Below are 11,519 nucleotides of genomic sequence, written 5' to 3' on the forward strand. Positions count from 1 at the left end.
GGGTCATGGATCTTGAGGGCACTATTCAATGCCCCTCACACTGCCACAATGCAGTTATAAGTGTCTCTATATGGCATGAGCAGGTAACATGCACCAATGTGCAAAACCATTATCCTCTTGATCCAGTTTGTAAGGCTCCGCAGCTTGAGGTTGTTAATTCTCCATCAGAATTCTGTGGTTTGCCAGAAACAAATATAATATAAATAGTGACCTTATTGTCTGGCACGCTGTAATTGTCTGTGTGGCTATTACTGGTCTGAGAGTCTATACATGTGTTTCTAGGAGGGTCAGCTTATTTGTTTTTCGCTGCAGAATAGAAAAGAAGGCTCTTTGCTCTTCTTATCTGTGCCCTCTTTTACAGCCTTTATTTCATGGGTAAGTGAAGGGGGTGGTGGATTGTTTGGGTAGGATGCTCCAGAAATGTTTCTGATCCCCAATTACTTCTACTAGAATAATCATTTTTAGAATGCTGCAGGGGCCTGTGGAAAGATTCGTAATACAAATCTATGTGTAAATGCAGTAATTCAATTACATAAGTCTAGTTATGTGTTTAAAAATCCCCCTTCAATTCTGAAGATCAGAAGAGAAAGTGAAAAGTCGGAGATTAATTAAAAATGTTGTTTGCATAATTAGATTCAGATAAAAATTTACTGAGACTTTTCGACTTGCTTGCGTTAGGCAATGTTTTTCCATATGTCCTATTAGGGCATGCAAAGTTTAAAGAGGGGGTCTCTTACTTGGGATCCCATTCTACTAGCCAGAACTGAGAGCCACATCAAATCCAGGGCTACGGAACTGAAGGACTGCAGCTGTTTATTCAAAAACAATGGGCCAATTCGTTGTAATGGATGACATGTTATGCAGCACTGACACAATGATCTCCCCCAAAATAACAACTGATCAAAAGGGGTCCGAGCACTAGGACTCCTCTCAGCTGCTTGTCTGGGGAAGTTCCATGATCTGTCCAAAGTGAACATCCCCTTTAACAAGAAAGCTAACAAAACACACAAGCAGTGTACACATCATACATCAACATGCGTCATACAATGTAACTCACTGGGGCTATGCACACAATTTGTGAGATTTGCAAAGCAAAATATACCAGAAGTGGAGAACATGGTGTGCACCAATTATTTTTAATGTGTTTTAGACATTTGATATGTTGTGCGCCAAATATTCATGTAAATGTATAGCAGCCGTGAGGTGGTGTAAGGAAGAGAAAAAGTACCTAACATTTCTAGTGAGTTTTGCCACATGCAGCACTTTGTTCGTTTTGGGACAATTTGTACCATTTTTGCTAGCTTGTAAGTTCATGCACCCCTCAACACTAATTATAAATCTCTCCCATTGTGTATGAGTAAATAATGTAATGAAATGGGAGAACTGCATCACGTCTATAAATGTGCACATTGCTTAGAGAGTTATTCCCATCTCAGACATTTATGATATAGCCACATGGGATCCGCACCTATGTGTGAACGGCACCTATGTAGAGAATGGGAGTCCCACGATCCATATCTCGCTTAGATCCTTAGATCCTGCATGACTATCATGGCTCCATTATAAATAGAAGCCTTGACGCTAGAACAGAGCCTTATTCCTGTACACTGGTGTTTTGCTTTGCGTACAATGCTAGGCTCAGCTTGATTTTAAGGGGTTCTCTCATGAAGACAACCCCTTTTTTAAAAGAAGCTTATATACCCCCCCAGTGATCAACTGTTATCGTTGGGGGAAGACGTCCTCACACTTCCCCTGCAGTGGCCGCTGCAGGTAAAATGTAGCATTACATGTCAGCCATTCGTACAAGACGACCATGATGAGACAACCCCTTCAAAAATTTAGTCAAGAAAGTGGTAAAAAAAAGGGAAGAGAATATCACATATTGAATATTTCTAATTTCATATATAGTCCCACATATTTTGTAGCACTGTACATATGAAACTGATTAATCTATCAGTATGTTTTTGCCATTGGGATTTTTCCCCTGAATAATAGGGATATGGTATATCCAAGAATTAATATATAGCTTGTCCTGTTCCTGGAAGATTGTGTTATAATATAACACATTTTCTGATTCGTTTAGTACAACTGTGCATTTTTTAATGCAGTGGTCGGCAACCTGTCGATCGTGATCGACAGGTTAATTGCTGATGGTTTCCGAGAAGATTGGTCGTCAATGGCACTGACAGGCGCCACTATTCATTTTTTCATTTCAACTTTTACTTTCAAAATTGAAAGCAGAGGGCACAAATGGAGGGAATTGGGCCCCACTGGAGTTGGTGGGCTTTCATGTTTGGAGGAGGGGCTGTGAAGGATTTGCCTGGCACAGCTTCTGTGTCGACGCCCGTGGTTAATCAGCCTGCATCTGTTCCTAGGTCTGCTAGAGTGACTCGATCTGCTACCACTCAGGCTGGTAGGCTGAGGAGTGGGAGAGCCTATCGCAGCCTGGCCAGACGGTTCTAGCTCCCGCCCTTCAAATAGACAATGTTTTCCATGCCTCCCTCCTGAAACGCTGCTCCCCGTCCTTGGCTACCTCGAGGAAACCTCCGGCCCCTGTTCTTACCCCTGAAGGGGTAGAATTCGAGGTGGCCAAGATTGTGGACAGCAGGATGGTTCAAGGCTCCCTCCAGTACCTGGTCCATTGGAGAGGATACGGGCCTGAGGAGAGGACTTGGGTACCCGCCTGGGATGTTCACGCTGGGGTATTGCTGAGGAGGTTCCATCTTCGGTTCCCCAATAAGCCAGGTCCACCTAGGAAGGGTCCAGTGGCCCCTCATAAAAGGGGGGTACTGTAAAGGATCTGCCAGACACAGCTTCTGTGTCAACGCCCGTGGTTAATCAGTCTGCATCTGTTCCTAGGTCTGCTAGAGTGACTCGATCTGCTACCACTCAGGCTGGTAGGCTGAGGAGTGGGAGAGCCTATCGCAGCCTGGCCAGACGGTTCTAGCTCCCGCCCTTGGTCTACTTATACCTTCATTTGCTGCTTGTCCTTTGCCTGTGATTCTCTTGTTTTCTGGCTCTGCTGTTCCTGCTGTTACCATTGACCTCTGCTTCATATTGACCCTGGCTTGACTGACTATTCTCCTGCTCTGCATTTGTTACCACGTACACTCCTGGTTTGACTCGGCTCATCTACTACTCTGTTGCTCACGGTGTCTCCGTGGGCAACTGCCCCACATCCCTTTGCTTTTGTGTTCCCTTGTCTTGTTTGTCTGTTGTGCACATATTGAGCGTAGGGACCGTTGCCCAGTTGTACGCCGTCGCCTAGGACGGGCTGTGCAAGTAGGCAGGGACTGAGTGGCGGGTAGATTAGGCCTCATCTGACTGTCTCCCTATCCTGACATTACATAATCACAGGCCCATTTACCTTTTCTACCCTGGTCCCTGAAACACTATGGACCCCCTTGAGGCCCTGGCTCAGCAAATGCAGGGTCTCTCCCTACAGGTCCAAGACCTGGCTCAGAGGTGCAACCAGCGTGATGCTACCCAGGTAGTGCCCTCCACCCCACCTCTGGAACCCCACCTCAAGTTGCCTGACCGGTTCCCAGGGGACCGGAAGACTTTTTTCTCCTTTCGGGAAAGTTGTAGGCTCTATTTCCATTTAAGGCCCCACTCCTCAGGTTCTGAGAGCCAGCGAGTGGGTATAATTATGTCCCGGCTCCAGGACGGCCCCCAGGAATGGGCCTTCTCCTTGGCCCCTGACGCCCCTGAACTCTCTTCTGTTGACCTTGTTTTTTACGCTCTCGGACTCATCTATGACGAGACTGACAAGACTGCCTTTGCCGAGAGCCAGCTGGTGACCTTACGTCAGGGCAAGAGACTCGTTGAGGAGTACTGTTCTGACTTTAGGAAGTGGTGTGTAGCTTCTCGGTGGAATGACCCTGCCTCGAGGTGCCAGTTTAGATTGGGTCTGTCGAACGCTCTGAAAGACCTGTTAGTTAGTTATCCCTCTTCTGACTCTCTAGATCAGGTTATGGCTTTAGTGGTACGTCTTGACCGACATCTCAGGGAACGACGACTTGAGCGTTTTTGTGCATTCTGCTCTGGCTCCCCTATGATGACCCCCGAGGTTCCGTTGCTTCGTTCTTCCACGGAAAACTCGGATGAACCAATGCAACTCGGGGCCTCCATGTCTCTCCAACAACGTAGAGAGTTCTGCAGGAAGAATGGTCTCTGCTTCTATTGTGGGGATGACAAGCATCAAGTGAACGACTGTCCTAGACGTAAGAATAAGCAGCCGGAAAACTTCCGCGCCTATGTGACCATCAGGGAGGTCGCTTGGGCGCACAGGTATTTCCCGTTTACATGAAACCTAATAAGATCTTGCTTCCCTTTCAGGTCTCTTTTTACGGTAGGTCTGCCACTGGCAGTGCCTTCGTGGATTCAGGGTCTTCTGCTAATATTATGTCTGTGGAATTTGGTAAGTCTCTAGCCATGCCATTGATTGATTTGCCTAAACCTGTCCCGGTAGTGGGTATCGACTCCACCCCACTTGCTAGTGGTTATTTTACGCAGCATACCCCTGTTTTTGAACTCATTGTGGGCTCCATTCATTCGGAGCAGTGTTCGGTGTTGGTGATGCAGGGATTATCGTCCGATTTGGTTTTAGGCCTTCCTTGGTTGCAGATGCATAATCCCACGTTTAACTGGAATATTGGGGATCTTACTAAATGGGGTAATGAATGCATGACGTCCTGTTCTTCTATTAATTTGATTTCTCTCGCTGAGGAGGTGAACACTCTACCTGAGTTTATTCAGGATTTCGCTGATGTTTTTTCTAAAAAACCTTCCGAAGAGTTACCTCCATAGAGAGTACGATTGCGCAATCGATTTGGTACCAGGAGCTAAGCTCCCTAAAGGTAGGATATTTAATCTCTCTTGTCCCGAACGTGAAGCCATGAGAGAATATATCCAGGAAAGCCTGGCCAAGGGTTACATTCGTCCCTCTACTTCTCCGGTAAGTGCTGGCTTCTTCTTCGTAGGGAAGAAGGGTGGTGGTCTTAGGACGTGCATCGATTACCGAAACTTGAATAAGGTCACTGTAAGGAACCAATATCCCCTTCCTCTGATTCCTGATCTCTTCAATCAGGTTCAGGGGGTCCAATGGTTCTCTAAGTTTGATCTTCGGGGGGCTTACAACCTTATCCGAATCAGAGAAGGGGTTAAGTGGAAGACTGCGTTTAACATGCCCGAAGGTCATTACGAATACCTCGTCATGCCCTTTGGGGTGTGTAATGCTCCCGCGGTCTTCCAGAATTTCATAAATGAGATTTTAAGAGACTACCTGGGGGTATTTTTTGTTGTGTACCTTGATGATATACTTGTGTTTTCCAAGGACTGCTCCTCCCACATTGTGCATGTCAGGAAGGTGCTCCAGGCCCTTCGGGAAAACAAACTCTTTGCTAAAACCGAAAAATGTGTGTTTGGGGTGCAGGAGATACCATTTTTGGGTCAAATCCTCACTTCTAACAAATTCTGCATGGACCCTGCCAAGGTTCAGGCTGTGGCTGAATGGATCCGACCTTCCTTCCTGAAGGCTTTACAGTGCTTCCTGGGGTTTGCTAATTATTATAGGAGATTTATTGCTAACTTCTCTGTCATCGCTAAGCCTCTTACGGACCTTACTCACAAAGGTGCTGATCTCCTCCACAGGCCTCCGGAGGCGGTCCAAGCTTTTGAGGTCCTTAAGAGGTGTTTTATCTCTGCCCCAGTGCTGATTCAGCCTAACCAGATGGAGCCATTCATCATGGAGGTTGACGCCTCCGAGGTGGGAGTGGGTTCTGTCTTGTCCCAGGGTACTAGGTCTCTCACCAATCTCTGTCCCTGTGCCTACTTCTCCAGGAAGTTCTCCCCCACTGAGAGTAACTATGACGTTGGCAACCACAAACTCTTAGCCATTAAATGGGCATTTGAAGAGTGGCGCCACTTCCTGGAGGGGGCTAGACACCAGGTAACGGTCCTTACCGACCACAAGAATCAGTTTTTTCTAGAATCTGCCCGGAGGTTAACCCCGAAACAAGCTCGATGGACATTGTTTTTTACTAGATTCAACTTTGTGGTCACCTATAGAGCTGGGTCTAAAAATATTAAAGCTGATGCGCTGTCGCATAGCTTCATGTCCAGCCCTCCTCCGGAGGAGGATCCTGCTTGTGTTTTGCCCCCAGGTATAATCATATCCTCTATTGATTCTGACTTAGTCTCTGAAATTCCAGCTGATCAAGGTTCAGCTCCTGAGAACAAGCTGTTTGTTCCCCTGCAATTCCGGCTAAGGGTACTCAGGCAGAATCATGACTCTGCACTATCTGGCCATCCAGGCATCCTGGGTACCAAGCACCTAATTTCTAGAACCTATTGGTGGCCTGGGTTGCTTAAAGACATTAAGGCCTAGGTCGCCGCTTGTGAAATTTGTGCTAGGTCCAAAACTCCCAGGTCCCGACCAGCGGGCTTACTATGTTCTTTGCCCATTCCCCAGAGACCTTGGACCCATATCTCCATGGATTTTTATCACCGATCTGCCTTCATCCCAAGGCAAGACGGTGGTGTGGGTTGTAGTAGACCGCTTCAGTAAGATGTGCCACTTTGTGCCCCTCAAGAAACTACCCAATGCCAAGACGTTAGCTACCTTGTTTGTCAAACACATCCTGCGTCTCCATGGGGTTCCTTTCAATATTGTTTCTGACAGAGGGGTACAGTTTGTTTCATTGTTTTGGAAGGCTTTCTGTAAGAATTGTGAGATTGAGCTGTCCTTCTCCTCGGCCTTCCATCCTGAAACTAATGGCCAAACCGGAAGGACTAATCAGTCTCTAGAACAATATTTAAGGTGTTTTATCTCTGACTGCCAAGATGATTGGGTCTCTTTCATTCCCCTCTCCGAATTTTCCCTCAATTACCGGGTCAGTAACTTGTCAGGGGTCTCCCCCTTTTTCTGTAATTTTGGATTTAATCCACGGTTCTCCTCCGTTTCACCAGGTGGTTCCAAAAATCCCGAGGTACAGTAGATGTCGTTCATCGAGAACTGTAAACAGTCTGGGCCCAGGTTCAGAAGAACCTTGAGGCGTCCCAGAGCATACAAAAAACTCAGGCAGATAACAGACGTTTTGCTAACCCCGTGTTTGTGGTCGGGGATCTGTTGTGGCTGTCTTCAAAAAATGTGCGCCTTAAAGTTCCATCCAAAGAGTTTGCTCCCCGGTATATAGGGCCGTACAAGGTCGTTGAGGTCCTTAACCCTGTTTCCTTCCGGCTGGAGTTACCCCCGTCTTTTCAAATAGACAACGTTTTCCATGCCTCCCTCCTGAAACGCTGCTCCTCGTCCTTGGCTACCTCGAGGAAACCTCCGGTCCCTGTTCTTACCCCTGAAGGGGTAGAATTCGAGTTGGCAAACATTGTGGACAGCAGGATGGTTCAAGTCTCCCTCCAGTACCTGGTCCATTGGAGAGGATACGGGCCTGAGGAGAGGACTTGGGTACCCGCCCGGGATGTTCACGCTGGGGTATTGATCAGGAGGTTCCATCTTCGGTTCCCCAATAAGCCAGGTCCACTTAGGAAGGGTCCAGTGGCCCCTCATAAAAGGGGGGTACTGTAAAGGATCTGCCAGACACAGCTTCTGTGTCAACACCCGTGGTTAATCAGTCTGCATCTGTTCCTAGGTCTGCTAGAGTGACTCGATCTGCTACCACTCAGGCTGGTAGGCTGAGGAGTGGGAGAGCCTATCGCAGCCTGGCCAGACGGTTCCAGCTTCCGCCCTTGGTCTACTTATACCTTCATTTGCTGCTTGTCCTTTGCCTGTGATTCTCTTGTTTCCTGGCTCTGCTGTTCCTGCTGTTACCATTGACCTCTGCTTCATATTGACCCTGGCTTGACTGACTATTCTCCTGCTCTGCATTTGTTACCACGTACACTCCTGGTTTGACTCGGCTCGTCCACTACTCTGTTGCTCACGGTGTCTCCGTGGGCAACTGCCCCACATCCCTTTGCTTTTGTGTTCCCTTGTCTTGTTTGTCTATTGTGCACATATTGAGCGTAGGGACCGTCGCCCAGTTGTACGCCATCGCCTAGGACAGGCTGTGCAAGTAGGCAGGGACTGAGTGGCGGGTAGATTAGGGCTCACCTGACTGTCTCCCTATCCTGACATTACATAATTACAGGCCCATTTACCTTTTCTACCCTGGTCCCTGACACACTATGGACCTCCTTGAGGCCCTGGCTCAGCAAATGCAGGGTCTCTCCCTACAGGTCCAAGACCTGGCTCAGAGGTGCAACCAGCGTGATGCTACCCAGGTAGTGCCCTCCACCCCACCTCTGGAACCCCACCTCAAGTTGCCTGACCGGTTCTCAGGGGACCGGAAGACTTTTTTCTCCTTTCGGCAAAGTTTTATTCTCTATTTCCATTTAAGGCCCCACTCCTCAGGTTCTGAGAGCCAGCGAGTGGGTATAATTATGTCCCGGCTCCAGGACGGCCCCCAGGAATGGGCCTTCTCCTTGGTCTCTCTTCTCCCCTGAACTCTCTTCTGTTGACCTTTTTTTTTCCGCTCTCGGACTCATCTATGACGAGACTGACAAGACTGCCTTTGCCGAGAGTCAGCTGGTGACCTCACGTCAGGGTAAGAGACCCGTTGATTAGTACTGTTCTGACTTTAGGAAGTGGTGTGTAGCTTCTCGGTGGAATGACCCTGCCTCGAGGTGCCAGTTTAGATTGGGTCTGTCGAACTCTCTGAAAGACCTGTTAGTTAATTATCCCTCTTCTCACTCTCTAGATCGGGTTATGGCTTTAGTTTTACGTCTTGACCGACATCTCAGGGAACGACGACTTGAGCGTTTTTGTGCATTCTCCTCTGGCTCCCCTATGATGATCCCCGAGGTTCCGTTGCTTCGTTCTTCCACGGAAAACTCGGATGAACCAATGCAACTTGGGGCCTCCATGTCTCCCCAACAACGTAGAGAGTTCCGCAGGAAGAATGGTCTCTGCTTCTACTGTGGGGATGACAAGCATCAAGTGAACGACTGTCCTAGACGTAAGAATAAGCAGCCGGAAAACTTCCGCGCCTATGTGACCATCGGGGAGGTCGCTTGGGCGCACAGATATTTCCCGTATACATGAAACCTAATAAGATCTTGCTTCCCTTTCAGGTCTCTTTTTACGGTAGGTCTGCCACCGGCAGTGCCTTCGTGGATTCAGGGTCGTCTGCTAATATTATGTCTGTGGAATTTGCTATGTCTCTAGCCATGCCATTGATTGATTTGCCTAAACCTGTCCCGGTAGTGGGTATCGACTCCACCACACTTGCTAGTGGTTATTTTACGCAGCATACCCCTGTTTTTGAACTCATTGTGGGCTCCATTCATTCGGAGCAGTGTTCGGTGTTGGTAATGCAGGGATTATCGTCCGATTTGGTTTTAGGCCTTCCTTGGTTGCAGATGCATAATCCCACGTTTAACTGGAATATTGGGGATCTTACTAAATGGGGTAATGAATGCATGACGTCCTGTTCTTCTATTAATTTGCTTTCTCTCGCTGAGGAGGTGAACACTCTACCTGAGTTTATTCAGGATTTCGCTGATGTTTTTTCTAAAAAACCTTCCGAAGAGTTACCTCCATAGAGAGTACGATTTCGCAATCGATTTGGTACCAGGAGCTAAGCTCCCTAAAGGTAGGATATTTAATCTCTCTTGTCCCGAACGTGAAGCCATGAGAGAATATATCCAGGAAAGCCTGGCGAAGGGTTACATTCGTCCCTCTACTTCTCCGGTAGGTGCTGGCTTCTTCTTCGTAGGGAAGAAGGGTGGTGATCTTAGGCCTTGCATCGATTACCAAAACTTGAATAAGGTCACTGTAAGGAACCAATATCCCCTTCCTCTGATTCCTGATCTCTTCAATCAGGTTCAGGGGGCCCAATGGTTCTCTAAGTTTGATCTTCGGGGGGCTTACAACCTTATCCGAATGAGAAGGGGATAAGTGGAAGACTGCGTTTAACACGCCCGAAGGTCATTTCGAATACCTCGTCATGCCCTTTGGGGTGTGTAATGCTCCCGCAGTCTTCCAGAATTTCATAAATGAGATTTTAAGAGACTACCTGGGGGTATCTCTTGTTGTGTACCTTGATGATATACTTGTGTTTTCCAAGGACTGGTCCTCCCACATTGTCAGGAAGGTGCTCCAGGCCCTTCGGCAAAACAAACTCTTTGCTAAAACCGAAAAATGTGTGTTTGGGGTGCAGGAGATAACATTTTTGGGTCAAATCCTCACTTCTAACAAATTCCGCATGGACCCTGCCAAGGTTCAGGCTGTGGCTGAATGGATCCGACCTGCCTTCCTGAAGGCTTTACAGTGCTTCCTTGGGTTTGCTAATTATTATAGGAGATTTATTGCTAACTTCTCTGTCATCGCTAAGCCTCTTACGGACCTTACTCACAAAGGTGCCGATCTCCTCCACTGGCCTCCGGAGGCGGTCCAGGTTTTTGAGGTCCTTAAGAGGTGTTTTATCTCTGCCCCAGTGCTGATTCAGCCTAACCAGATGGAGCCATTCATCATGGAGGTTGACACCTCCGAGGTGGGAGTGGGTGCTGTCTTGTCCCAGGGTACTAGGTCTCTCACCCATCTCCGTCACTGTTAGGGATCTGCCAGGTACTACGTCTAGGTATACTCCTGGGATTAATCAATCCACACCTGAGGCCAGACCTGTTCGACTGACACCATCTCCCACCAACCAGGGTGGCAGGCTCAGGAGTGGGAGAGCCTATCGCGGCCTGGTCAGTCTGAGTTAGCTCCGCCCCCTGTCCTTTATTACCTGCCGTGTTCTCTTCCTCAGTGCTTGTAATTCTTCTGGATTCCTGGCCTCACTGCTGCTTGCACCAGCCTGCTCCTGCCATGCTTCTGCCTTGCTGCAGTTCCGCTTAACCTGCTTTGCTTTGCCCCTGGCTTGCTTCCTTCTCCGTGCTCACTTTGGTATACTCCACTTCATCCTGGTCCTGACTACTCATTCACCGCTCCGTTTCCTCGCGGCGTTCCGTGGCTACTGCCCCTTCCCTTGCGTGTTCCCTGTTTGTTCTCCCGTGCACTTAGACAGCGTAGGGACCGCCGCCCAGTTGTACCCCGTCGCCTAGGGCGGGTCGTTGCAAGTAGGCAGGGACAGGGCGGTGGGTAGATTAGGGCTCACTTTCCCTTCACCTCCTTCCTGCCATTACATAATTACAAGCCCTTACCTAGTCTACCATCTCTCCTACGCTGACGCTATCATGGACCCCCTTGAGACCCTGACCCAGCAGATGCAGGGCCTCTCCCTACAGGTCCAGGCCCTGGCCCAGAGGGTCAACCAGGGTGACGCTGCCTTAGTAGTACCCCTCACCTCACCTCTAGAACCCGACCTCAAGTTACCTGACCGGTTCTCAGGGGACCGTAAGACGTTTCTCTCCTTCCGGGAGAGTTGCAGACTGTATTTCCGCCTAAAACCCCACTCCTCAGGTTCCGAGAACCAGCGGGTGGGTATCATCATATCCCGACTCCAGGAAGGGCCCCAAGAGTG

This window comes from Rhinoderma darwinii, chromosome 1 (assembly GCF_050947455.1).
Source record: "Rhinoderma darwinii isolate aRhiDar2 chromosome 1, aRhiDar2.hap1, whole genome shotgun sequence".
In the NCBI taxonomy this organism is placed as follows: domain Eukaryota; kingdom Metazoa; phylum Chordata; class Amphibia; order Anura; family Rhinodermatidae; genus Rhinoderma; species Rhinoderma darwinii.